Genomic DNA, 23,788 nt, shown 5'->3' on the forward strand with positions numbered 1-23,788 from the left:
ACCAAAAGTTTCAAGAAATCTTGAAACATCGCTCTAAGATAACTGAACTTGAGAATGAGGTTCTTGAGTTGAAGAACAAGTTGGGTAAATTTCGAAATTCTTCATTTTTGTTGAATGAAATTATTAAAGTTTCTGGGAAACAAAAGGACTCTAAAAAGGGTATAGGTTTTGTAGAAATTCCTCCACCATTTCACAACGACTATAAAATGAATCCTTTTGCTAGAAAGGAAGAAGAGGTAATTTTGAAAGAATCTGTAATTTCAAAAAATGTTGAATCTGTTAAATCTAAAGATGTTAAAACCCAATCTGTTCCTCAAAAATCTCATGTCCAAAGCAAAAAGGTGTTTATTGAACACAATGACGAGGTCATTATCGAGGATGTGTTTGAACCAAAGATTATACACAAGAATAAGAACATTCCCAGTTCTAATAATATTCTGTGCGAACCTCACGAATTTGAGGAAGCAGTGTATGGTTCACACAAACCTCAAGAGAAAAAAAAATTCAAAGAAAGTGAACTCTATGAAGGCAAAGAAGTCAGTTAAACCGAAAATTTCTGATGAGGATTTAATGCGTTTCATTAATCCTTCTAGTTCTAAGCCATCTGCTGCTAGAGTTTTTAAGTTAAAGGGAATGAACACAATGTTCACTGAAAAAGATATTCCAATTAGTATCATTAAACCTGAACTAATTGAGAGTGTGTTTTACAATGAAACTTCCACGGTTCGTGAACTTGAACGTGTGTATGCTCAAGCGAAAACATCAGACTCATCTGATCCATTGACTAAGGCAAAACAATTTTAACACAAGAAAAGAAGATTAATTTTGTGAAATCAACTGGAACAGATACACTAAAAAGCTTTTCAAACCATTCTAATTTAGATTTTTATTTAAAGAAGAAAGCTGAATTGACTGATGAGTTTGCTAACTGCATGACTAAAAATGTGAGTTATCATCAACCATCTATTTCAATTTCTTCTAAACATCATCATGTGGACATGCGAACGTGTTTTTTATGCGGTCAACAAGGTTTATTGTGTTTTCGGTTTGAGTCCGTAAACAGGGGATTAGTTTTTGTCGAAATTGGTTAGTGTATTGTGATAATAAGTTACGAAATGTGTTGAGCTGAACTCGCGTTGTGATTACGAAGATTTTGGTATATTATTTATTAGATTTGGTTGACAATTGAGTGTGTATTACTAGTCCCCGAGTGACTCATCTGGCAGCGGTCAAGCGTATTTTGCAATATCTACGGGGAAATCCTGACATCGGGTTATGGTACCCCAAAGATAATACTTTCGATTTTACCGCCTACTCAGACTCAGATTATGGAGGATGCAAGATCAACTTCAAATCAACGACTGCAGGATGTCAATTCTTAGGAAACCGGCTTGTTTCCTGGCAGTGTAAGAAGCAGACAACGGTCTCTACTTCAACCGCCGAAGCTGAATATGTTGCAGCCTCGAGTTGCTGTTCCCAGGTTCTGTGGATACAACAACATCTTCGCGACTACGGTTTGAAGTTTCTTACTACTCCCATCTTGATTGATAATTCTGCTGCTATTAGTATCACCAAAAATCCCGTACAACATTCTAAAACGAAACATATCGAGATTCGATATCATTTTATACGGGATTGTTATGAAAAGAAATTAATTGATCTTGAGAAAGTACACACAGATTTTCAAAAGCCGATCTATTTACCAAAGCGTTTGATAAAACACGTTTTAATTTTTTGCTTGGTTTAAATGGATTGAAGACCCTTGCTGAGATCCTAAAATTAGGATAATTATCTTTAAATTGCTTTATTGTTTTAGCTTAACTTTTTTATGTTTTAGGTTTTAGGGGGTGAAAATTCTAGAAAATACAAAAAGAAAAAATTCAAAAATACTGTGATTTCTGTTCTTTAATGTTCTTCTTTTAAATATTTAGAAAAACCAAAAACATTTTAAATTTTTCAAAAACCAAAAAGAATGTGATTTATGTTTTTGTACAGACAAATCTGAAAATCCAAAAAGATTGTGAAGTTTATTTTGTTTATAAGAAATTTGAAAAAGACAAAAATATTGTGTTTTAAAGTTTGTATAGAGAAAATTAAAAAAAAAATATTTTAGATTATTTTCTCGCTGAAAATTACGTCGGTTATTTAAGTTTATGAAGCATGCTTGCATGTCTTGGTCATATGATTCACTCGTGAATTGTTGGTTAGCCATTTATTTATACTCTTAAGTTGACTGGGGCGATTAAATTTATATTTTCTTTATTTTTTATGCTCCTCAAAATTTTGAGTTTTTGAAGCAAAAAGGGAATATGATAGTACATTGATTATCTTGACCCCAAATTCAGTAAAAAGTAAGCTTAAAAGACTGTGTGCTTAATTGCATTGGTGCATTGGTAGGTCTTAAAACAACCCAGTAGAGTAAAGTATGTGATATAAACATAAAGAAATGCCAAATTGAAAGGGGTGTTAGTCTCTAGCAAAAGTCTTGGTGAGGATGGCAGAAATGTAATAACCAGTCATACTCAAGCCTTATATTTGTTGATCACTCAAAAATCAAATAAAGCAAATAACAAGCGTTAAGATTCTGGACACTGTGAGTCTTTATGCGGCTTAACCATCTGGGTATTCATATGCATGAATATTTCACTCGCTTTCTAGAGCAAACCCAAAGTCATTAAACTTGATCACCGCTGTACTTCGTACAATTTAAATTACTGACTTGATCAAAATCCGCTGTTAGTCATACAATTGTTCCTCCCTTGCGTGCGTCTTAATACCATTAAGAAACGGACCCCAGGGGATACAATGTATTTAAGCCGACAGATGGACTCGTGCATACTCACTCACAGTAAAGGAAACTTGATGCATTGCTCAAAATTTCTACAATTGGTATCAAAATTTTGATCAACAATATAATGGTTTAAGTTAAGTTGGGGTGATTTGGCAAAAATCAAATTAAGCTTGAACCGAGATTAGAGACTGATAGTCTCTGATATTCTATGCTTTAATTGAACTATTTAATCATATCACAAAAATACTTGAATGTGTGTTACTAGATTTATGTGGACAACAATACCAATGACCGACTTATCGCCAGTCATAATATCGCTGAAATATAAAACTGTGATGGAAGGGCAATTTGGTCAATATGATTCTTTGCTCAAACTCAACAAAATTACAAAAATATGTACTGCTTTTGATAAAATCATTGGAAAATACAAAAAAAAAAATTGTCTATTTTTTTTAATAATTCGGATATTCTTCTGTAAATACATTCTTTAATTCTCTAAATTTTTACAAAATACCAAAAATATTTTCGTCTTCTTTATACAAAATATTTAAATAAATTTTTAAGTTAAGTTTCGGAAATCTGAAACAAGTTTAATGTATTTGGTTGTCGGAATATAAGGGTTTCTCGATAATTTACTTAATTTATTTATTTAATTCCTTAATTTATTCATTTAATTATTTAATTAAAATTAAATAAAAGAGTTTAATTCGCTAAACTCCCATTCGTTATTTATGGATACGGATTTTATTTATGAGAACGAGGAGATTGAGATGAGGATGTGACAGCTGATGAGTACCCGGACTTGTATCAACACGTAAATGTTGATCAAGGTGCTCCGGTATTTCAAGAAGATGTAATTAAGGAGACTGAGAATGATTTGGAGAAGATTGTGCAGCGAACTGTTCCTTCACTCAAAGAAGTGACTGATGATGACATTGAAAGATGGTTCAAACGCTAGAAAGTGGGTAAGATCATCAGTGCTTATCGGTATGTAGATAAAGAAAGAAAGGATACCGCTGCTGCTTGGATTGAGGCAAATCAGATGACTACCTTCAAGACTGTTTCTAAGGTACATGGTGATATTGTCTCCTGGCTCTATGATTCAGACCTTAAGGTATGTGTTGTGAAATGGGAAAAAGGTGTCCAATATTACGAGAGGATAATGGATGTTTTAACACTACCGCGTTGGGATGTACGCACCCTCGCGAGACGTCCATTTATCAATCGTTGGGGTAACCGAACTGCTGAGTGGTTTCATCAACACTTACTGTTCGAGGTCAATCATGGCTTCAAATTCTTCAAGCCCCAGGTCCCAAGACGTAAACGTACTGATGAGATTGATCCAAGGACCGGCTGGAAGAAACTTGTCTTGAAAGTGAAGCCACCAAAGACAATGAAAAGGGTTCCTGTGAAGACAATGCCTCAAGATATTTATCTGTCTTTCAACCGTTGGTACTATGACAATCGTACTGGCGAGGCCGTTATTGTTCGTGGTCAAGGACTACAGACTGAGCTCATCAAGATAATCGATCCGATGTGGTTGGTTAATTTATCAGAGACAGACAATGACGTGCTACACAGGAAGCAGATTTTGTTTGAACACCAAGAAGATTACGACCTGGCTATGCAATTCCAACGTGTCGTTCGTGTATGCCATGAACATGGGATTCATAGTTGCAGAGATTGGCAGACAAAGCGTTTCAAATAAGTTAAAGACAAAGAGCTCAAGACGAGGGGGTGTTTGTTAGTGCACGGTTTTGCGTCTAGAGTCTTTGTAATTATCATTAATGTTTATTTGATATTTAAATGTAATATTAAATGTTTATTTTAGACTAATTCGTTATGTTTAAGTCTAGTTCGCTAGGAATGTTAGCGAACTAAGACTAGTTCGTTAAGGTTAAGTCTAGTTCGCTAGGGATGTTAGCGAACTAAGACATTATAATGTATTCCCTCCTGATTCGTTAGGGGATGTTAACGAATCAGGGGGTGGTTCGTTAAGTTAAGTTATGTAACGAAGGGGAAGCTGGTTCGCTAGGGGATGTTTGCGAACCAGGTCGCCTTCTATATATAGTGAACAACTGTTCACTTGAGAGAGAGAGAAATTATTTAAGGTATTAATGTATTTGCAGATCTCTCTCACTCAAAGCTTAAATTAACATTATAATTACATACATACATACTGATAATATATACTACATACTAATAGCAATCGAACTAAGGTATTAGAGAATAGATCCGTATAATTTATATTAACATATAGATCTGAGCATTAGATATTGATTAGAACGAGTTAAAAGGGATCAAACAGAAAGTAGAATGCCTAACTTTATGTCTACCACGGAAATGCCAATTTGAGTAAGCAAATAGTTTTAGTGAAGTATAAAGATTAGGATAGACTTCGATTTCTCAAATACCAATTATAACGACTTCAGGTGGTTATAGTTTATTCACACAACCACCCCTTAGTTGATCTAGTTTCCAAAAATATGAGTGAATCATGAATGAGTGTTAATCATCAATCTTGAATTAATGAATTATGATGACAAAACATATCTCATCAAAGGATAATTACAAAATAATCATGTACTTCACAAATACTAAATCACATATTCAATATAATCATAAATTTGAATAAAGCTTCTTCATAGATTTTAGATGGTAAATGCAGTTTTAGCTCATAATGAGCATGCAAATGAAGATAACAAACACATGATTAAACTAGAACAATCTAACCAATATGATGATCGTGATGAATCTTCCCTCTTCAATGGTGATGGATGATGATGATGATGATGATGATGATGATGATGAAGATAATGATAGAGGCCTCCAAGCCTTCAAACTCTCCAATGGATCTTCAATATGGATGTAAATTGAGTAGTGAGAAACGAGTCTAAACCCTCTTCAAGCACACTTGAAACAATGAGACATGCACTTATATTTATAGGCTGTCTGGGGGTCTAGCACGCCCCGGTGTCTGGTGAGATATGCCATTTGTGTCTAGCTGTCTAGGTACATTTAATGCTCCGTCAGATCGTACATGATGACTCACCACGGCGGTGTGCTAGGTGAGACACATCCTCGTGCTTGGAGTGTCAGATACATAATTTTTTTTGTCTTTTTGTAAAAGGTGACCCTGGAGGTGTGCTTCCTGAGGCATGGCCCCGTGTTTTGCTTCATCAGATTTTGTCATTTTCATCAGATTTTTGTCTTTTCTTGCAGAGGTGAACATGGGGGTGTGTTAGGCTCATTAAACACAATTTCTTTGATCTTTTTCATTTTTCTTCGTGTATCCACTTGTTTCTTCGTTTGAGGATGAAATATATCTGAATATAGAAATGTCATAATAAGTACCTAATTGAACTAGATAATATAATAAAATATGATATTTTGGAGATTATTTGATGCTTAAAAGATGTATATTTTTATATATATAAAACATCCCTACACTTGAACCTTACTTGTCCTAAAACAAGCTAATCATGTAGAGAATCTCTTAAAATAGAAAGGTAGGACCAAAGCTAAAACATACCCCAAAGAGTTCCGAGAAAATGGGAATAAAACAACCAAATTTAAATCATGAGAATATATGTAGTGATTTATGAAAATATGATTTTTTTTAGGAAAATTGGTTTTAAATACTCCCAACTATGATGTGTTGGCAAATAACAGGCCCAACTTTACATTTGGCTGGTGATAGTCTCAACTAAAGAGCTATTTGTTTTTAACAGTCCGCGACTAACGGATTCATAACTCCGTTAGTATTATGCTGAGTTGGCCATCCATTTGTTAAAACCCATCTGACGTGGAGCGATTACGTGACCATCCAACTCTTTATAAACATCAGGTGATATAATTTTGGTATTTTTATTATCTTTTTATCTATTAGCCCTAATAACTCCAATCGATAAGTTTACCAGAAGACGAACAAGCCCTAATAACTCCAATCGATCTCTCTCTCTCTCTGCTGGAATGGGAGATATTATCAAGATCAACTTCTACACTGATGGGAAATTTGATTTTAATCCTCCGAGATTAAGGTATGTTGGGGGAAAATAACATCATTAGGATTAGATGGTGATAAGCTTTCATAGTTTGAGATACTAGGTTATACAATGGACTGTGGTTCATATGAAAATCAAAAGAAGGAAGATATGTTCTTGTATTGCTTGATACCTGGTGATGGTCGGGTGAAATTGATAAACAGTGATGGAGTATTACATGAGATGGTATCTTTGGTTGGTGCTAACGAATCTCTTGTTATATACATTCAAACAGAAAAGCTAAGAAAACCTAAACCCTAGCCTATAATTCCTGAAGCCCAACCTAGTACCCAGCCCAATAACCTTGAAGCCCAACCAACTAAAGCCCAACCCATTATTCAGCCCACTAGCCCTCTATCTCAACCAAAAGTGCATACTAACCCTCAATCCAAACCAATCACCTGTATAAGACAATCTGTATCTAGTTTGAGCCCTGTGAAGTACGGCAAGCTTACAACAAGAAAAAAGGTACCACAAATTGAAGTACCACCAACTACCAAAGTTGAAGTGCCACTGATGTGCTAAAAGTAGTTTAATAATTATTAACTAATTTAACTTAAAACAGACACTAAGTAATACTCTAGACTCTTTAAAACTCGACTAAACTACTAACCGACAAGTGAACCGATCGACTCTAGTAAAGCTAAGTAAGTCCGGATATTGAACCCACGAGACTCTTTAAATTACATAAATTAACTAATTAGACTCGACTAACTGACAAGACTATTTAATTATTACTAATAAAAGTGGGGGTTTTACTTAAAAACTAAATTTAAACTACTTAAGAAAAAAAACAAGTAAAACAAAAGAAGAACAATTTTAATTGATTTAAATCAGATGACGAAGAAAAACCACCTAGGCTAGAATTCCCAAAGTTTCAGTTATCAACTATTCGAAAAATACTTGATATGGAACCGGGATCATAAAATAGTTACTTAAAAGAAAACCCAAACATGACCCCTGACCCTTCTCAAGAAGACGCCTATGGATTTTATTAAGTTCTTAAAAACACCAATTTTAATATTAAACTTCCTTACGGTTCTCTAATTAATTATAATAGAGTACCTTTAAAATGAAATCCTACCTTACAGCACGGAAATCAAAGGTAATTTAACTAACTTAATTGACTCGCTAGACAATATTAATTAATCAAACCTAGACAGACTCCTTACGAAGAACTAAATCTAGAAATCTCAATCAACAAAGATCTAGCAATAACCTATCACCTTGCAGCTTTCTAGATTAGCAGCACACTTTTATTCGTTTGATTAATAATATTATTCCTATGATCTTATTCGAATGCAATCATAAACTAGTCAAAAACACACAGTAGATGACTTAACAAAATCCTATCGTATGAGACAATCACCAAGAATTTTGTGGAATAATAAAACTAGAACAACCAAAACCAAGTACACATACACATCAATCAAATAAACCAAACAATTTACTGAATTATAAAACCATAACGAAAACAAATTCCAAATAAAATAAAACTTCACACAATGGTTCATCACAAGCCTTGGCAGTCTAATAAGTTTAGCCTAACATCTTAAATTCAAAGAAACTAAATAATTATGTTCAACGACCAAGCTTATAACTAAAATAATAAATTCAAACCGAATAATGATGATGCTTGGTTGAGTAAGTGTTGAACCCAAACGATCTCGGCTCGAAAAAAAACCTTTATTCTCTTATTCTTTTTTTTTTACGACCTTCGTATGAAAACCCCAAAATAAAAACCTTATGCTCTCTCTTTGCATCCCTTGAACACAGTAGCCGACCCCCTTAATATAATTTGCTTGTCATAATTCCTGTCATTCACACTTGCTCCCCAAGTTTTTATTTTAATGGGCTTTTATTTTTATTTTTATTTTTTGTTTATTTATGTCCACATGTGGCTCATATACACCCTACAAAAACAATTAAATAATAATAATAATATTAAATCGATTGTGAAGAATCTGGATGATCTTTAATGATCCAATTAATATCAATAACAATCACAATCTTTTTATTTTCTTTTATGAATCTTACGAGACTTTCAAAAGATGAATTTTATTATATTTATGAGCATTAAAATTAGTTACCTCTTTGAGCTCCATTTAATAGAATCACAAACGTATTTTTAACTTCAATTCATGAGATTGTAAAAGTCTAATTATTCTATAACGAGAGAAAATCATAACGGAATAACTAAAATATTAAATCGTTTTAGCTCACTATCTCCTTGAACATTAAAAATCCACAAATGAGCCAACTAATAATGATATTAAATAAAACCTGGCTCAAAAATACTTAAATGTATAGGAAATATTTATATAATAATATGTATATTTTAGACCATATCAGCCACCAATTAATGACAGTTCAAATGAGTCAGATGAAGATTGTGATGATTCTGATGATGACCCATAAAGTAAATTTGGATGATGATGATGATGAAGGATCTGACGGAGATGATGAGGAGTGGAGAGATTCAGTTGCTGCAGTAAAACAAGTAAATGAAGAAACTATTGCATCACAAAAGAAGGTGCTTGATGAGTGTTTGAAAGACTCTGTTGATGCAGCTGGTAGTTTGGTTGAGGATTGTTTAATAAGATCTGATGATGCTGCTGGTAATTTAGATACATGCTATGAGGATTCTGATGCTGATGTTCACTCACCTGGAGAGAGTGAAGATGATAACATAAGAGGGAACAAGTATAGAGAACATGTTCTAGTTGTAGATAACCAAACTGAGTGGGTTAATTTCAAGTGGGTTGTTGGAATAAGGTTCCCTACTATGGATGCTTTTAAAGAGGCTGTTCGAAGATATGCTGTCACAAATGGTAGAAATATGTCTATCAGTTCCAGTAACAAGAACAGAGGTGGGAGAGTAGGTATCAGTTGTGTCAAAGGGTGTCCATTCTCTTTGTTTTACTCATATCATAATGGAAAAAGTTTTTATATTGTTAAACAAGTAAAAAACAAGCACAATTTCCAAAGGAACATGACAAGGAATAGGCAATTAACTTCAACCTTTATAGCTAATGAATTTTTGCCATTGTTCAAAGCAAAACCTAATTGGCCTGCTGCAGACATTCAAACAGCTGCTAGAGAAAAGTATAAGGTGATCATTAATAAATGGATGGCTTATAATGCTAAAAGTTGTGCACATAAGATGCTTCATCGGTCAATGAGGGATCATTACAGCAAACTTGGGTCATATATAGCAGCCTTAAGGAATGCAAACCCGACATCAACATTTGAACTCCTAACTGTCCCACCAGGTTTTGTTAGTGACAATCCAGATTCATCTTCTTCACTAGAGACTTTTTTCAGGTTCATATTCATCATATCATTAACATAATCATTAATCATTATTAGATAACTTTTTATGTTCATCATCATCAACCCAAATTCATCTTTCAGGTTCTTTGTGTGTTTTGATGGTGTGAAGAAGAGATTCCTAGCAGGTTGTAGAAAGGTGTTATGCTTAGATGGGTGTTTCCATAAAACCTTTCTAGGAGGTATGTTGTTGGCTACTATAGGAAGAGATGCAAATAACCAAATGTATCCTTTAGCATGGGCAGTTGCTGAAGGTGAAAACAATGACAGTTGGGAGTGGTTTATGGATCAGCTAGGTAAATCATTTGAGGTCACAGATGGAGGAAGAGGTTTGACACTTATCTCAGACCAACAGAAGGTAAGTCTATATTATCTTACTTGTCACAATTACATATATATTATAACAATTGTAATGTGACAGGGACTGGTTAATGATGTACATTTGGTGTGGAAGAATGATGAGCACAGAAATTGTGCAAGGCATATTTATGCAAATTGGAAGTATAAGGGTGAGGTGTATAAGGAGGTTTACTGGAGGGCTTGCAGGGCTTATAATGAAGCTGATTACAATAATGCTATCAAGGATATGAAAGAATTGTCAACTGATGCACTAGATGCTTTCATCAAACAGAACCCTAAATGTTTTTCAAGGTGTTTTCTTGACACTCAAACAAAGTGTGATGTAATAGTTAACAATAGTTAACAACATGGCAGAGACCTTCAATGGAACAATTGTTCAAGCTAGATCCAAACACATCATTGACATATTAGAGGATATAAGGGTGCCTGTTATAAGTAGGCTTATGATGTGGTCTAAATTATATACATATTATTATTCATATTTTCTACACTTTTTCGTACTTTTGAGCCATGTTTTTATTGAACATATTTCTATTTGGCTCATATTTGGATTTTAAAGGTTTAAAGAGACAACAAGCCGAAACTAGTAAATCAACTAAAAAGAAAGAGACAGATTAATTATTGTATGTATTTGCTTGTTACATCACACATGAATTACGTATGATTTATATATTTAAATTTGAAGTATTAAATTATTGTGTGGTTACTAATTATATGTCATAAATTGGCAGAATACGTTGGCAACATATATAATTTTCTTGGATGCACAGAAGTATAAATGGGCTATGGGCTGCAGACGTCAAATTTGGTGGGCCCTTTGGAGTATATTTGGAGGAGCCGCAAGCTGCATACTAAAATTATTATTGTTACGTGAGGGGGCAGCAAACATAAGTCACACATTATTATTATTATTATTATTATTATTATTATATATTAACCCTATGTGGGTTTTTGAAGGAATGAAGTCAGAGAGACAAAGTAGCTGCCGCCATACATTATTACTATTGTTAAAAACCACAAAGCAACATCATTATTAATATATTGGTGGTCTTTGAACTCACGAGAGATAGAACAGCAGACGCAACAGCCATCGCAACACATCAACAAAATTATTATTATTTTTGCTTTGGTGTTTCTGGTCATACGCAAGAAAGACGAGAATTGAAGCAGCGGTTTGGTGTTCGGGTTCACATCTACTTCAAGATTGGTTTGATTTTATTATCTTTATTATGAACTCCATTATTGAACTTATTTATTTTCTTGTTTTGAACATGATTATTGGCTAAACACTTTTAGTTATCTAGGCTTGTGATGATGTTTTGTTGATTGCTTTGGACTTGTCGGTTTTCGGGTTTTGTTTATGGGATTTTGATTAATTAAAAGTTTTGACTAGCTTTATTGGATGTGTCTCATGCGTATTTACTTTTGATTTGTATCTGAAAGAATGTTTCACATGTTACTTGATTGAAATTCTTTCGATTATAGGTTGCATGTTAGGGTTGTTTACTGTGTGTTTGCAACTTGTTTATGATTTATTGAGCTCATTCACCATAGAAACTGATTTTTGGCATATTTTAGAAGTTTTTATTCTTACCTTCTTAGATATCCGACGAGTGATAAGTTGTCGGGTTTGTCTGCGTTGTTAGGGTTTTAGGTTAAATTATCTGACAAGAGGTTTGCCTATTTTTGCCTTAATTTCACTGTTTATATGTGTCCTTTAAACTTTTCAAAACCACCCCGTGTACTTTGGTGCGTTGAGATAGTGAAACCGACGGGTTAGCTGTTTTATAGGGTAATTAATTATAATTGGTGAACTGACAGGTGAACTAATAAGACGGTGTTTTTACATGATCTCTAAGATTTGTTTTCGGTGACACCTTGAGAGTAATTAAGGATCCATTAAGTTTCTTAGAGCTTCATACCTTTAGATTCCCGGTTCCCATAACATTTTCCCGTAAACGATAAAAGCCCGAGTCGTCACAATTCGGATTCCTTGCCTAGATAACTCTTGCTCCCATATTTGAATTTGCTAAAGTTTTTATTCGGTAATTTAATTTTCTGGTTTACTTTAATTTAATTAAGTACTTAGTTTAATTAATTATTAGTTTTTAAATAAAATAAATAAAAATCCAAAACTATATATTTTCTTAATTATTACTTTAAATTAGCTTTTAAAACTAGTCTCGTTTTTTAAATTAGTGTCTCTAGGGTTCGATATTCCCTGTCTTCCCACAGCTATTCTACACCCGATAGGTTCACTTGCATGTTGCTAGTGGTTTGGTTTAGGGTATTCTAGGTTTTTATTACTCGTTGTGCTTGGTCATTATTTGCTTGATATTTATATACCACTTTGCGCACATCAAGTTTTTGGCGCCGTTGCCGGGGACACTTGGTAATAGAGAGCTAGTTTCTATTTGTTTTTTTTGTTAATTTGTTGTTTTAGTTTTAAGTTAGTTATTTAGTTTTAATTTATTATTATTATTACTATTATTATTATTATTATTTAATTTCTCTTGATTGCTATCTGTGCCTTGATTGTAACGTGTGTGCTTTAGGGATAAGCTTGTGTCCTCATTATTTACTTGTTTTTCAGCGTATGCGACGTACACGTTCATTAGGACCACCAGAGTTCACTGCTTCAGACGAACCCGAGAGAGATTTTCGTGAGCGCCGTAGGGAGTTTCAAGAGATTGCACTTGCTCTACGCAAAATCAAGGTACACATTTCTGATTCCACTTTAGATATGGGTGACGCTAACCCACCTAGGCGTACGGTTCACTCGAGAGCGAACGACGGAGTTATGGGGAGACGGTCTGCTATCACACGTCCGGCGATGCCCGATGCTAATAACTGGAAGATTCCAACCAACGTATTGAATTCCATCACTAATTCTGCCCCATTTCACGGACTTGAAGATGAGGGCGCGCCTGGCCATCTGAACAAATTCACTCGTATTTGCGACACTTTCAATATTGCCAACGTCACTCGTGCTTCTATCTACCTTCATCTTTTTCCATTTTCTCTAGAGGGTCATGCTATGTCGTGGTTGGAAAACCTCCCCCCTGGGTCCATCACTACCTGGGATGATCTTCAAGCTGAATTCCTTAAGAAGTATTTTCCGCCATCTAAAGCCTCGCGACTTCGTGATCAGATCTGTTCCTTCTGCATGGACCCTTACGAGCCATACCCTTTGGCTTGGGAAAGGTTCCATAATCTGCTTAGTAGATGCCCCCAACATGGTCTACTTGAATGGGCTGTAGTCGAGAAATTCTATAACGGGCTGACCTTGAGATGCATAAGAGATTCAATATGTCAGGTGGAGGAAACATGTTAGAGAAGTTGGATATAGATGAGTGTGAGTCTTTATTTGAGAGTTTCGCCCTAGCCGAGCAGCAGGAGCCGTCCGCCCGAAGTACTTCTAAAACCACCACCTCTTCCGCTTGAGGCATCTATCAGGTCTCAAATGATACTACCATCGCGGCTGCCTTAGATGCAATGTAGAAGGATATCCAAGAGTTGAAGAAGATCGCTCAGAAATGCGAAATATGTCGCGGAGGGCACGATACTGTTGATTGTCCGGCGATCAACAGGAAAAGGTGGACTACTTGGGTAATCAGAGTCGGGGAGCGAATGCCTACGGTAACTCAGGATGGAGAAATAACTCCAACTATGGTTGGAGGTCGGGAGGTAATGCTCAGGGTTTTCAGCAGAGGCAGGAGCATGTTAGTGACCCCGAGGCAGCAGGGAGTTCGAGTGTGGGGAAGAGTAGCGGTATGGATCCGGATCTTAAGGAGCTTCTAACTAAGCAATCTACCATGCTTTCTCACCTTATTGACAGAGATACTAACACAGCAGAGACTGGCTGAGCACGACACCATGTTGAAGAACCAGCAGTCGTCATTTTTGGAGATGTCTCGAAAGGTGGATGAGATGATGAAGCATATGCTACCTAATAAACAAGTCGGAGCGTTTCAGGGCAGCACAAAGCTTAACCCTAAGGCACAGTTGAAGGTGGTGACCACCCGTAGATGATGATCGAGAGCAGTCGCCGACAGATGATGAGGAGCCGGTGGACGAGGAGATAGAGATGGAGACTCCTGTGAGGACACACGAGAGGCGAGTCCCAGCAAGTACTGCGTCAAACGGTGAGTCTCCTACAAAGAAAATAGTTGAGAAGAAGATTGAAGATAAAAAGAGTCCCAAAGTCGATCTTACTCGAGTTCCGTATCCTGCCCGTCTTCTACGGCAGAAGTATGCGCAGGAATATGGACATTTCTTGGACATGTTTAAACAGCTAAAAATCAATCTTCCGTTTGTCAAGGCACTCCAGCATATTCCTAAATATGCCAAATTCTTAAAATATCTTCTTTCGAATAAGAAGAAGCTGGAGGGGCTTTCGACAGTATGTTTAAATGAAGGATGCTCTAAGGTAGTCCAGAACAAGCTGCCAGAGAAATTAATAGACCCGGGACACTTCACGATTCCGTGTTTGTTTGGCAGCTCGACTGAGAGCTACGCGTTGGCCGATTTAGGTGCTAGCATTAATCTTATGCCATATTCTCTCTATAAAAAGCTAGACCTTGGTGAGCCGGTCCCGACGCGCATGAATTATCCTTGGCTGACCGTTCGGTCAAATATCCGCGTGGAATCGTGGAAAACGTACTCGTTAAAGTCGATAAATTCGTTTTCCCTGTGGATTTTGTTATTCTTGACATGGAGGCTGACGATCAGGTCCAACTCATTTTGGGACGACCCTTACTGCGTACGGATAAAGCGCTTATTGACGTCTTCGATGGCAAAATTACACTTCTTGTAGGGGAGGAGAACGTCACCTTCGATGTCGTCAAATCAAGGAGAAACTCCAGTAGTCAGGACGATTCCGTTTACTTTCTTGACACGTTCATATCTCAGTTCGAAAGATGTCTTGACTATATCTCTGGAGCATATTTGCTCAATCAGGAGGACGAGGTTGATGTTCCCCCGAAGCACGACCTGAGCATTCTTGTTAGCTCACCTCCTGAATACCCCGAGGTGTTCACGGTTGCCGATAGCACCGAGGGACCGAAGGAGAGACCATCGATTGAGGCACCACCGTTCCTAGAGCTTAAAGAGCTACCTCCTCATTTGTAGTACGCTTTCTTGGACGGTGACGCTGATTTGCCCGTCATCATTTCTTCTCAGTTGACGGATGATGAGAAGTCAAGGTTGGTTGATGTGTTCAAGGCACACAAACAGGCTATTGTGTGGAAACTCATGGACATTTAGGGCATCAGCCCGAACTTTTGCAAACATAGGATATTCATGGAGGATGAGTACAAGCCTGTAATCCAACCTCAGAGGAGGCTCAACCCTAACATGTCGGAGGTGGTCAAAAGGAGGTTATCAAACTCCTCGACGCAGGCTTGATCTATCCCATCTCCGATTCTTCATGGGTGAGTCCTGTTCAGGTTGTCCCTAAGAAGGGAGGGATGACAGTTGTCACTAACGAATGTAACGAGCTTATTCCGACTAGGACAGTCACAGGTTGGCGGGTGTGCATCGACTACAGAAGGCTTAACGACACTACTAGGAAAGACCACTTTCCTCTTTCGTTCATTGATAAGATGTTAGAGCGTCTATCGGGACAACAGTTTTACTGTTTTCTTGATGGATTTTCAGGTTATTTCCAGATCCCGGTCGCACATGAGGATCAGGAAAAGACCACTTTTACATGCCCATACGGTACCTTCGCGTACAAACGTATGCCTTTCGGGTTATGTAATGCTCCAGCTACTTTCGAGCGTTGCATGGTAGCGATATTCCAGGACATGATCAGAGTTCCATGGAGGTTTTCATGGACGATTTTTCGGTATATGGGGGCTCATTCGATCAATGTCTTTCTAATCTTGAGAAGATGATGAAGCGGTGCATAGAGACTAAGTTGATGCTGAACTGGGAGAAGTGCCACTTTATGGTGACTGAGGGAATTGTGCTCGGGCACAAGATTTCGCGAGACAGTATTGAGGTAGACAGAGCTAAAATTGACACTATCAGTAGACTTCCTCCACCGACTAGTGTTAAATCCATTCATAGTTTTCTCGAGCATGCGGGTTTTTATCGTAGTTTCATTAGAGATTTTTCTAAGATCACCCGGCCCATGACTCGCCTTCTAGAGAAGGACGTCGCATTCGACTTCGATGCTAATTGTCTGAAGGCGTTTGAGTTTCTTAAGGGGCAGTTGGTTAACGCCCCTATCTTAGTAGCACCCGACTGGAGCTTACCCTTCGAGCTCATGTGCGACGCTAGTGATTTTGTAGTCGGGGCTGTTTTAGGCCAGCGGAAGGACAAGCACTTCCATCCTACCTATTACGCGAGTAAGACCCTCAATGACGCTAAGGAGAATTACACGACTACTGAGAAGGAGCTTATAGCAGTGGTTTTCGCATTCGACAAATTTCGTTCTTATCTCGTGTTGTCCAAAACCATCGTTTATACTGATCATGCGGCATTGCGATACCTGTTCACCAAGAAAGATGCCAAGCCTCGCCTGATACGATGGATTCTCTTGCTTTCCGAGTTCGATATTGAGATTAGAGATAAAAAGGGAGTGGAGAATGTAGCTGCAGATCACTTATCACGTCTGGAGGATCCGAAGAGAGAGGAGATTAGAGAGGATGCCATCGGGGATAAGTTCCCCACGAGTCGTTGATGATGGTGAGAGTGAGATTTGAGAAAGATCCAGTGTTGTATGTAAGTGCTGAAGAGGAGGGTCTGCCATGGTTCTCCGACATTGCGAATTATCTGGCCGAAGGAGTAGTGGTCAAGTGCATGAGTTATCAGCAGGGGAGGAAGTTTTTCGCAGCCGTATTTGTTCCGTGTAGGCGCCGATAGAGTGTTGAGGAGATGTGTGAGTAGGGAAGAGGTCCGTGAGATTCTTAGGCATTGTCATGAGGGTTTAACTGGAGGCCACCATGGTTCTTCTTCCACCGCTAGGAAAGTTATAGATTCTGGCTTTTATTGGCCAACGATTTTCAAAGACTCACACGAGTTTGTCAGACAGTGTGACACATGTCAGCGCACTGGTAACATCCCATCCCGTATGAGATGTCCCAAAACCCTATTCAGGTTTGTGAAATTTTTGACGTTTGGGACATTGATTTCATGGGTCCGTTCCCGTCTTCTAAAGGGAACCGATACATTCTCGTGGCTATCGATTACGTTTTTAAGTAGGTTGAGGCTCAAGCCTTGCCCACTAACTATTCCCGGGTTGTAGTGGGATTCTTGAAGAGGTTGTTCTGTCGGTTTGCTACTCCCATGGCCTTGATCAGTGATAGGGGCACACATTTCTGTAATGCCCAGATGGAGAAGGTGTTGGCACGATATGGGGTCACCTATCGATTTTCCACCGCCTATCATCCACAGACGAGCGGGCAAGTGGAGAATGCAAACCGAGGAGTTAAAGGAATTTTGGAGAAAACTGTCGGCAAGAACCGAAAGGACTGGTCCGACAAGTTGGATGATGCACTTTGGGCTTTTCGTACAGCGTTTAAAACACCTATTGGGACCACACCCTTTAGCATGGTTTACGGGAAAGCATGTCATCTACCGGTTGAGTTAGAGCATAGAGCATATTGGGCGTTGAGAGCCGTTAATCTTGACCTGACCCAAGCTGCGAAAAACCGGTATCTCCAAATTCATGAGGTAGAGGAGTTGAGAGATGAGGTGTATGCGAGATCATGGAGTTATAAGGAGCGTACGAAGGTGTTACACGATCGAAAGTTACGGAAAGTGAAAGAGTTCAAGTGTGGGGATCGTGTGTTGTTTATAACTCTCGTCTAAAGTTGTTTCCAGGTAAGCTTAGATCGAGATGGGTTGGTCCGTATACAGGTAATGCGGCATTCCCGCACGGTGCAGTTGAGTTAGTTGATCATGATGGGAGAGCGTGGAAGGTGAACGGCCATAGGTTAAAGCATTATATCGGTGGGCTGGTTGAGGAAGATGTATTTCTCCTCGACATCCCTACTTTGATTGCTTGATAGGGATAGGCCTCGGGAAGCACCCGAGTGTAGAGTTTGTATAATATTTTTATTTTTTTCTATTATTATTATTATATTTATTATTATTATTTTATTTTGAGTTTGTTTTAAGTTTTTAGTGTCTGTTTCATGTCTGCTTTGGTTACTTTGAGCTTTGTGTTGCAGGTTTGGATACTTTCGTTCGTACTCAATCTCCATTCGGACGGGGGCGTTACGAGCTTATTTGATTGTAGAGGGTACCCAAAAGCTGCGGTCGCGAATGAAATGCTATACGGTCGCTTTATTGGAACATGACATACACATATCATTGCCATATTACCAGGGGAGTCTGTTCCATTTTCTTTATGCTTTGTTTTATTTTATTTTATTTCCGCATTATTTTTGTCTTTTTCCTGTCTTCCATTGAATACAATGCGAAATTTAAGTGTGGGGGATGGGAAACTGACGTCTTTAATTTTATTAAAAATAAAATTAAAAAAAAAGTAAAAAAAAATAAAAAAAATAAAAAAAAATGAAAAAAAGTTATATAAAAAAAATAAATAAATAAAAATAAAAAAAAAGTTATAATAAAAAAAATTTTAAAATTAAAAAAAAAATGTCCCAAAAATTTATTTTGCACATAATGGAAAATGATATTATTGTTTAAGGTTGATCTTTTAAAACTACTACTATATAGGAGATTAAATAACAGATAGCGCACTTAATTTGGGATGTGTCGGTAGGCCCAACTAGTTTTGATAGTCCTCTTTAGCAGATTTTATATATCTAATAATTTGAAAAACGGTTAAACCGAATTTCGATGCTTAGGGAGGATGACCATAATCTAAAAACTTTGAGATGGTTATACTTAGATGCACTCAAACCAGCACACACCACATGTCCCTCTTTCTACGAGCTTTGAAATAATTATATATTTTAGGGTGATATAAAAAAAAGCAAAAAAAAAAAAGAAAAGAAAAAAAAAGTATGTTTTGAAAGTGTATTCCAAGAGTTGGTTCAAGAAAAGCAAATGCTTGTGAAGAAAGTTATGTATTGTAAAATGCCAAAGAAGCATTCTCAAAAATAGTAAAAGTGGCCAAAGATGCACATACTAGATGGGACTTAGAGTTTACGTGTTACCAAGGGGATAATGACTCTGAGGATACACTATTGGGGCTCGAAGGTTCTTAGTCAATAAATATCAAATTAGGATTTTATAGGACAAAGTCCAATAATATTTAGGTATAGCTCGTACGACCTCCACAAGACCATTCATCCATCAAATTTCACCGAGTGCATCTAATTAGTACCGTCAATGATTCCTTGGCTTATGGTGATTTGTCGAGTCAGTTTGCTTCGATTCTAGTTCTTCTAGCTCTCTTTGTCTGAGATGGGGTAGGTGTAGCCGTAGCTTTTAAACGTTAAAACACTTAATGCAATTGGGGGCTTGATAGGCTGGTGGCTGGGTTTAAGTGAACAACAATATCGGCAATCGCGGTTTTTGCGTTTACGAGGCTTAAAAGATAACTTATATGTTTTGAAGATCGATTTTGAATTATGATTCCATTGCATTACATATTTCTCGAGGACGAAAAAAGTTTAAGTGTGGGGATATTTGATGTGGTCTAAATTATATACATATTACTATTCATATTTTCTACACTTTTTCGTACTTTTGAGCCATGTTTTTATTGAACATATTTCTATTTGGCTCAAATTTGGATTTTAAAGGTTTAAAGAGACAACAAGCCGAAACTAGTAAATCAACTAAAAAGAAAGAAAGATTAATTATTGTATGTATATGCTTGTTACATCACACATGAATTACGTATGATTTATATATTTAAATTTGAAGTATTAAATTATTGTGTGGTTACTAATTATATGTCATAAATTGGCAGAATACGTTGGCAACATATATAATTTTCTTGGATGCACAGAAGTATAAACGAGCTATGGGCTGCAGACGTCAAATTTGGTGGGCCCTTTGGAGTATATTTGGAGGAGCCGCAAGCTACATACTAAAATTATTATTGTTACGTGAGGGGGCAGCAAACATAAGTCACACATTATTATTATTATCATATATTAACCCTACGTGGGTTTTTGAAGGAATGAAGTTAGAGAGACAAAGTAGCCGCCGCCATACATTATTATTATTGTTAAAAACCACACAGCAACATCATTATTAATATATTGGTGGTCTTGGAACTCGCGCCAGATAGAACAGCAGACGCAACAGCCATCACAACACATCAACAAAATTATTATTATTTTTGCTTTGGTGTTTCTGTTCATACGCAAGAAAGACGAGAATTGAAGCAGCGGTTTGGTGTTCGGGTTCACATCTACTTCAAGATTGGTTTGATTTTATTATCTTTATTATGAACTCCATTATTGAACTTATTTATTTTCTTGTTTTGAACATGATTATTGGCTAAACACTTTTAGTTATCTAGGCTTGTGATGATGTTTTGTTGATTGCTTTGGACTTGTCGGTTTTCGGGTTTTGTTTATGGGATTTTGATTAATTAAAAGTTTTGACTAGTTTTATTGGATGTGTCTCATGCGTATTTACTTTTGATTTGTGTCTAAATGAATGTTTCACATGTTACTCGATTGAAAGTCTTTCGATTATAGGGTGCATGTTAGGGTTGTTTACTGTGTGTTTGCAACTTGTTTATGGTTTATCGAGCTCATTCACCATAGAAACTGATTTTTGGCATTTAAATTAGTGTCTCTAGGGTTCGATATTCCCGGTCTTTCCACAGCTATTCTACACCCGATAGGTTAACTTGCCTGTTGCTATTGGTTTGGTTTAGGGTATTCTAGGTATTTATTACTCGTTGTGCTTGGTCATTATTTGCTAGATATTTATATACCACTTTGCGCACATCAGCTTACTACAAGGCACACACAAATGTTGAATAAAGATGTGGTTGTGTGTCCTTGGGCACAAATGAAGCTTGATAAACAGAAAACTTGGGCACACAAATGTATAGTATATCCATCATCCCCTACTGTGTTCCAAGTAAGTGATTATGATGATGTTTCAGTAGACTTGGTTAACAAAACATGTACTTGCAGAAAATGGAACCTATCTTGTATACCATTAAGCATGTTTGTGCAGTGGTAGGTTTTATTCGGAGTAATTCAAAACAGTCTTATGTATTCACAATTCCACCTTTGCCTAGTGCAAAGTATTGGCCATCTGTTGAGTATCCTCTTGACTCACCTCCAGTCAAAGATATGCCTGAAAGACCAAAGAAAAATAGAAAGAAAGATCTACATGAAGATCAAGAGGCTAGGAAAGCTGACAAAGCATGGAGTTTAGATGAGTTGTAGTTATTGCAAGTCAACACTACGTAACATAAGAAGGTGCCCTGAAAAGGGTAAAGGTAAATCTAATGTTGAAGATGGTGGTGATAAAAGGTCAATGGGAAGGCCAAAGGGGAGGTCAACCAAGAATTCTAAAAAGTCAACCAAAGATTCTGAAAAGTCAACACACGCTTCTAAAAAGTCAACATAAGAAACACAACAATTTTCAGGTTCTAAGAGGCCAAGGGTATTACCAAAGGGCAGGTTCTATGAAGCAAATAAAAAGTAAACCCAAGATTCACAACAGTCAACTCAACCAACACAATCAAGTCAACCACAACAGTCAACTCCATCTAGAAGGACAAGAGGAAGCACAAAGGAAAATGTCAAAGGGAAGGCTGCTTAAGGGAATGAAGCTTAATGTTTTCTTTTGGACTGTTATGTATTTCGTTAAACTTATCTTTTGAACAAGTATGTATGATGGTAAACTTAGCTTTTAAACAAGTATGTATGATTGTAAACCTAGCATGTGATGCTTATTTTGTTTGAGCTATTATGTATTATGTTTAAATTAGTCATGCTATGCTTATTTTGTTTAAACTAGTCATGGTTAGTGTCAAAATAGTGATTTATGCATAAGGGTAAAATGATCATTTTACCGGTGCAGCTGGTAAAATGCAGAAGGGTGAAATGGTCATATTATTTGTTAACATTGTTCACTGGTGCAGATAGTTAAAATGTAGAAGGGTAAAATGGTCATGCTTATTTTGTTTGAACTAGTCATGGTTAGTGTCAAAATAGTGATTTATGCATAAGGGTAAAATGGTCATATAGCTGGTGCAGCTGGTAAAATCCAGAAGGGTCAAATGTTTGAATTAGTCATGGTTGTGTTTGCTTAATGGTGATATATGCAGAAGTCTTTTTTTGGTTGAATTAGTGATGGTTGTGTTTGGTCAAAAACTATGTCCATGGTCATTTATGCAAAAGTCTTGGGCATGTTGCAGACCCAAAATGGTCATAATGTTGCAGACATAAAATGATCATTTATGCAGACACTCTACTTAACATGGTCATAATGTTGAAGACATAAAATGTTGCAGACACTCTGACCAATAACACACAATCTGTACAATAACAACAAAAGACAAACATGTTTTTAGTCCATACTACTCAAAAACATCATTGACTTTTCATTGAATACATTGACAATAATAACAACAAACATTGACAACTACCTTAACAACAAACATTAAAATATCACACATATAATATCCACCATACTGCTATAGTAACAATTATTAAACCTAAAACACTTTGATTCTTCCAATTGTTGTTTTTCAATAACTGTTCTTTCAATTTCTTGTTCTCCTCTTGCAAAAGCAAGTTCTGCAACTTCAAATTTTCCATCTTCATATCTTCAAGGTCTTGTTTTTTGGCACTGCATTTGCATCGTTGATGTGTCTTCAAGAATTCATCAATATCTTCTTTCCACATGAAGAATTTACAGTCCTCATTCTACATTAAACTTATAAAAAAACCTAATCAAATCATCTTTGAAAGTATACTTAAACGGTGAACTTATCGGCCATAAAGGGCACCCATAGTATCCGTCCCCATTACGAACACTTCTACGTCCAGCAACTCTAGGAATTGCAAGTATGTTGTGATTACAAGACGATTCCATCAAAATCAAGCTTAAACCTTTTAGGGTTTTTCTTGCAACGAGATGAAGAAGACGATTAGGAGCTCAAATCCATCAATTTGGTGGTTTAGGGTTCTTCAGTTTGCTCAATTGGGTGATTTTAGAGTTACGATTTTGTTCAACTACATCACATGGTGTTTATAAAGAGTTGGATGGCCACGTAATCGCTCCACGTCAGATGGGGTTTGACAGCTGGATGGCCAACTCAGCATGATACTAGTCGCGGACTGTTAAAACAAATAGATCTTTA

The sequence above is a fragment of the Bidens hawaiensis genome, unplaced genomic scaffold (assembly GCF_021521415.1).
Source record: "Bidens hawaiensis isolate Kalapana, Puna unplaced genomic scaffold, B.hawaiensis_p1.1 tig00008011_1, whole genome shotgun sequence".
Taxonomy (NCBI): Eukaryota; Viridiplantae; Streptophyta; class Magnoliopsida; order Asterales; family Asteraceae; genus Bidens; species Bidens hawaiensis.